The sequence below is a fragment of the Mus caroli genome, chromosome 11 (genome assembly GCF_900094665.2).
Source record: "Mus caroli chromosome 11, CAROLI_EIJ_v1.1, whole genome shotgun sequence".
Classification (NCBI taxonomy): Eukaryota; Metazoa; Chordata; class Mammalia; order Rodentia; family Muridae; genus Mus; species Mus caroli.
The window spans coordinates 63,381,713-63,387,692 of record NC_034580.1 but is presented as its reverse complement, the minus strand read 5'-3'; the positions used below and the strand labels follow the sequence as shown (position 1 = coordinate 63,387,692).

The 5,980-nt window shown below is 44.1% G+C and overlaps 1 long non-coding RNA gene across 1 annotated transcript in view; it reads right to left on the bottom strand.

The window, feature by feature from the left end:
- The window catches only part of LOC115032310, a 10,990-nt gene extending 5,778 nt beyond the window's left edge, over positions 1-5,212 (bottom strand). The window contains exons 1-3 of the long non-coding RNA XR_003837964.1: positions 5,117-5,212; positions 572-759; positions 388-485 (exon numbers count right to left, since the gene is read on the bottom strand). This is a non-coding gene — a long non-coding RNA (uncharacterized LOC115032310). The remainder of the gene's footprint in view (positions 1-387; positions 486-571; positions 760-5,116) is intronic.
- Positions 5,213-5,980: the final 768 nt, after the last annotated feature.

Below are 5,980 nucleotides of genomic sequence, written 5' to 3'. Positions count from 1 at the left end.
CAAGAAGTGGGAGTGGGTGAGTAGGGGAGCAGGGCAGGGGGAGGGTATAGGGAACTTTCGGTATAGCATTTGAAATGTAAATAAAATATCTACTTTAAAAAGTCTCAAAAAAATGGGAAAAAATAAAAATAAAAATATATCACTGGGGCCAGTGAGATGGCTCAGTGGGTAAAGGCCCCGTGGTACCAAGCCTAACAACCTGAGTTCAACCCCACGTGGAAGAAAGAAATCCACAAGTTGTCTTCTGACCTTCACATGCATACCATAGCACATACCAAAACATCCCCAGCTTTCAGCTAATCTCCTTAGCCTCCTCTGCTTCTGATTCTGATCCTGTTCCCTCTGTTCCTGGACCACTCTTCCGCTCATCCAGTGCCCATATCCTACCTGCCTTCCAAGGAGGTACACGAATGTCCATCTTTCTCTTCTGTTTCTCCACAGCATCATATCCAGGTTTCTCTCAAAATCTTCTCTTTCCTGACTTTCTAAGATAGTAATTAGGAACATATCTTTAATATCCCTCAAAGACTAGAGAATATTTGAAGGCTAGGTTCATGCCTTACTTACTTACTTTAAAGTCTTTTCTGAAACTAGTCAAAATAAAACTCCTAAAGACCCTGGCTTTTTATAAATCCTCAATCAATATCCATAGAACAGATTGTTGGGTAAGTTGTGAATCCAGCCTCCCGTTGTGGTACTGGCTCGGCAGCTCACAGTCCAGGTTTGTCCTCTTGCGAATCACTTGGTTAATTTCTTCATCTGAACATTAGAGGAAACAACATTAATTATAGCATCAGTTCTGTATCTCTTTCGTGGTTGCTTTGAAGATCAAATGAGATGTGAAAGCTAAGAAGCACTGAATGGGAAGAACCCATGAGGGGTCCAGTAAAGCCAGGGTGACTAATTCAACCGATGCCTCAGTTAGCCAGGGCAGGCTACTATGTTCATAAAACAGTCTAGGGTGATCCCCACCTCTACAGCTTGAAAAGGCTCTGGTATGCGAACATCGAAATTACCAACAGATCTTGTGTCTCTTTCTTTTCCTAACAAGATGCTTGAGGGCAGGAGAAGAAACAGAACCCTACAGCCCAACACACTGAAGGCTGCTAGAATCCACCACAGCTCAAAACTGAGGCATCCAGAACAGCAGCCCTGTGGAGTGAAATCTGGATTCTCCTGAGAAATCCTGTTCACACCAGCTAAATCAGAGCCATTGGTTCAGTGGATGGATTCTGGAGAGTGCCTGGGAAGACACTCCTTTTTAAGGCCAGGGCCAGATGCATTTGCACAAGCTAGGATCGCTGGAAACTCTGTTCTCTTCTATCTCGATTTGCTTCTGAGGCAGGCTGTCTCGTGTGGTGGCACAGATGGTCCCTAGCAGTCTCACACATCCTACGACCTTAGCACCCCTCCTCCCAAGTGGAAAAGAGCACTTCTCTTTCCCAATAGTTCCAGGACAAATCCAAGGATTAAAACTCCATAGACACACGAGGCGCCTCTCCCTGAGCCTGGCACAATGCCCGAGGGATTGCGCTCTCCTGGTTGGCTGGTGTTGAGATATCTGAAGACTCCAGGAGTTGGAGTTGGTAGTGATGAGAGTTATCCAAAAGGAAAAGGATGGCATTGTCCCTAGGATTAGAAAAGGAATAACAAACAGAATTTGGATGGGAAAAAGCAGATTCCACATCACCAGTCCTGGTGGAAGATATCAAACTCTATAAGAAAAAAAAAGGCTCTTCTCTGGGGCTGGCAAGATGGCTCAGCAGTTAAGAGCGCCGACTGCACTTCCAAAGGTCCTGAGTTCAAATCCCAGCAACCACATGGTGGCTCACAACCATCCCTAACAAAATCTGATGCTCTCTCCTTGAGTGTCTGAAGACAGCTACAGTGTACTTATATATAATAATAAATTTTTTAAAAAGCTCTTCTAAGCCTGTGGTTGGACCTGTGTTCTTTGTCAGACTCTTTAAGGAGACTTATCCCAATCAGGTAACAAAGTGTCTAGGACATATAACGGCCCCATTCCATTGGTATCACTCTCTGTCTCATCTCCACCCTTCATCCCTCTATCTCTAATTTGTCCTTCATCAGTTTTATGTTACTTTAACAAAACACCTGAGGCAGGGTAACTTGATAAAGAAAAAAATCATAAAAGTTCAAATAACATGACCCAGCCTCTGGCTAGGACCCCAGAGGCAGTGGTAGGAACACATTTTGGAAGATAGGATCATATTCTGAAGCAGGAAGAATAGTGGGAGTGGGGTCCCTCAATCTCTCCTGAGACGGACCCCCAATTGACCTAAGAATCACCTTCTAACCTCAGCTTCCTGCCTCCCAATGTCACCACACTGAAGACCAAGCTTCTAACAATACACACAAATCTCTGAAGGGATAAACAACATCAACGTGGCAGCACTTGACAACCATGTCTAGCTCTTCCATTCCCTAATGTACTATCCCCCGTCGGCCTCCGTCAACATGAAACACAAAAATTGTTCACTGCCTCTTCTCTTTCTTGCCTCCGAGATGCTGTTGCCATGTGTACATATTTGTGTGCTTCTAGTACCAACAGCCAGGAAGCCCATCTAAGCATGGGGAAACTCTGCATGGTACTGCTTGCATGGTTGAAACCAACTATTCCTTTATTTGGAGTTCTCCCAGAAACATATATTGAAGACACAGTCCCCAATACCTGTGAATGTGACTTTTCTTTTTGTCTTAGATCCATTGCAGATGTAATCCAGTTGAAAAAAAAAAGCTTACCTCCAAGCCCTAACACCACTGTGAGAGAATGCCTCTCTGTTGTTTGAAGTCACACAAGTTTGTCATTATCTGTTACAGAGACTCCAGCAAATGCAAAATGCATATCTATCTATCTATCTATCTATCTATCTATCTATCTATCTATCTATCTATCTATGCATTCATCCTCTCATCTTTTGCTCCTGCTTGGCAAGCCAGTAAACTTCCTGGTAGTTCAAGCAAAATGATTCCCTTATGCCCAGCTAAAGTATGAATGATACAACGTGTTACCTACCCCGTGCTTCATGGTAAGGAGGCAATGATAAATTAGACCCGGTTCCTCTATCTTTGAGTCACCTATCCTTGGCCTAAAACCAGGCAGAAGGAAGAAGAAATAAATAAACTAGAATCATACCACTATGGGAATATCTGGTGCCTGAAAATAGAAGTATTTATCTTAAGCACAGTTACGGCTTCAGTCAAAAAAACACTCAAGACTCCGCAGCTCTAATCCTTCAGCCTGGCGTCAAAGGTGCAGGTCTAGTCTGCATCTCCATCCTTATGGTTCATTCTGTTTAGCTTTTCCTTTCCCGTCTCCTCCCTTTGCTATAGTCAAGTTAAATCACTAGTTTATTCTCCCAAAGACTCCATGTGCTTTCAAAACTTGTTGCATTTACTCATCGTAGCTGTCCAAATAGTGTATTTTCTAATAACTCAAAATCCTGTTACCAATACTAGTTTCCCAGGGCTGCAACAACAAAGCACTAGAAACCATGTGACTCAAGCCAACAGAAATTTAGCCTCTTAGACTTCTGGAGGCCAGAAGTCTAAGATGAAAGTGGTAGCAAGCCATGCTCTCCCTGGGGTCCCCAGAGCAGTGTTCCTTAACCTGTGGGTCTCGACTTCTTTAAGGTCACATACCAGATATTTACATTACAATTCATAACAGTAGTACAGCTACAGTTATGACACAGCAATAAAATAATTTCACAGCTGGGAGTGACAACATGAGGAATTGTCTTTTTTTGAGACAGGGTCTCTCTGTATAGCCCTGGCTGTCCTGGAACTCACTTTGTAGACCAGGCTGGCCTCGAACTCAGAAATCTACCTTGCCTTCTGAGTGCTGGGATTAAAGGCGTGCACCACCACCACCTAGCCGTATGAGAAACTGTCTTAAAGGGTTGCAGCATTAGGAAGGTTGAGAACCACTGCTCTAGAGACAGACACCTTCCTTGCTTTCTTCATCTTTTGCTGGGTCCCAGCAGTGACTGGCAACCCCCAACTTGGTGATACATGTCTCTACTCTTTGAGTTGTCACACAGCATTCGCCATGTACTTATGTCTGTGTCTAAACTTCTCTCTTTGTGCTAGGGTACCAGTCACTAATCCCAAATGACCCCCATTTTAACTTGATTCCAGCTATAGGGACCCTCTTTCCAAATGTTGACTCATTTGCAGACAGCAGACATTAGAACGTGAACGGATCTTGTTGGGAGAACATAATTCAATCCACAGGATAAATGTCATCCCCTTTAGATGCCTCCATCACTTACATCAGGAACATCTAGGACTCCTCAGCTCTGGGGTAGCATTACCACTTCTGCAATGTGCAGTGGCTCTGCACTTGTAAACTGACTAACATAGAGTTTGTGTGTGGAGCTCAGAGACCTTGGTCAGTATCTGTTCCATTCATCAGTAAACAATCTATAAATGCTTGAAATTTTCAATTAAACTGATAAGGAGAAAAGAGATAAGGAGAAGGATTAGCTGTAGGGAACATTCCAGAATGGTCTGGAAGCCATTCAAAGAAAGAGAATAAAATCAAAGCTGTCCCAATTTAAAAAAACTTCAAAACAAGTGACTCCCTCCGATTTTCTACTTAGAGTTGTCAGAGCTTTGGTTTCTTACCCCCTCTCTAAATGGCAGAGCTTTGGAATGTTCTGAGGAGCCAAGAAGAATTTTTGAGACCCGGACACTCCAGTCTTGAGTCTCAAGGACCATGGCAGAGGTAGCAGGGGAGCCCTTTTGCTTATGGCTGAAGAGAAACCTCAGTCAGCAAAGTACTTACCTTGTAGGCATGTTTAAAAGTCAGGCATGGTAGCTCAGACTTACAACCCCCAACACTGTGGAGGCTGAGACAGGCAGATCCCAGGAGCTTGTCAGCCAGATAGCCTAGCCTATTTGGGGAACACTAGGCTAATGAAATCCTGTGTCGAGAACCACTCACATCAACACACACAGACACACACAGACACACAGACACACAGACACACAGACACACAGACACACATACTTTCTTTCCCTCCCTCCTAGCTCCAGATTTTGACCTCTGAGTTGAAAACCCCAAACCAAACCCATGCTAGGACGAGCTTACCTGTGCTACACCCGTCACAGGACAGTCCGTGTGTTCGTGAAAAAGTTGTCAGCTATACACTGACCCCAGATAATGCTACTTTCTCAACACTGAGAGGAAACAGAATGGCTGGCTCTGAGCCCAGGCTCACTCTCGCTATAGTCGAAGCGTTTGACAGCAGTGGAGCTATTACTGTCTGCCTCCAGACAAGCAGTTAAGAATAACTTTGCAGAGGCTGTGCTCTACAGGCCTAGTCATCCTGAAATAGCTGAGACATGATGGCTTGTTACCTTGATGCCTGTCTTTCGGGGAGGCATGCCGAGTGGGCCAGAAAAATAACATTATTTTGTTTGTTTGTTTGTTTTCTCTAGAATGTTTCCAGGAGACCCTGAATCAGGCTTTGAGGTCAGAGTCCAACTGTTCATTCATAAGCACCCCCCCACCCCATGGTGTTTTGGTGGTTCCTGCTAAATTGGACAGTTCCTGATGTAGGGGCTGTTTTAAATCAGGGTTTGAGAACAATTGGCCTCCTAAATAATGCCAAATAAATTCAAGTGGGGGGAAGGTGTTCCAGAAAAATAGCCTTTTACACAGCATTTGCAGGGCCTTGCCATGGGATATTTGAAGCATTTCTCATATGTAGGCTCTGCAGTCGACTAAATTATTGTCTCAAACATTCTCTTGTACCTCTCTGTGGGAGACTTACATCCCTCTACCATGTTGACATGAAGTTTAGCCCTGTAAATTCCTTTGGCCAAGATAATGTAAACAGAAGGGATAAATGTTATTTTTGAGAAAAAGCCTTAAGAGCTATTCCACAGATCACCACCAGCCACCCTTTTCTTGCTGCCCTGCTCTCAGGAATGTTCCAGATAAGAGCCTCTC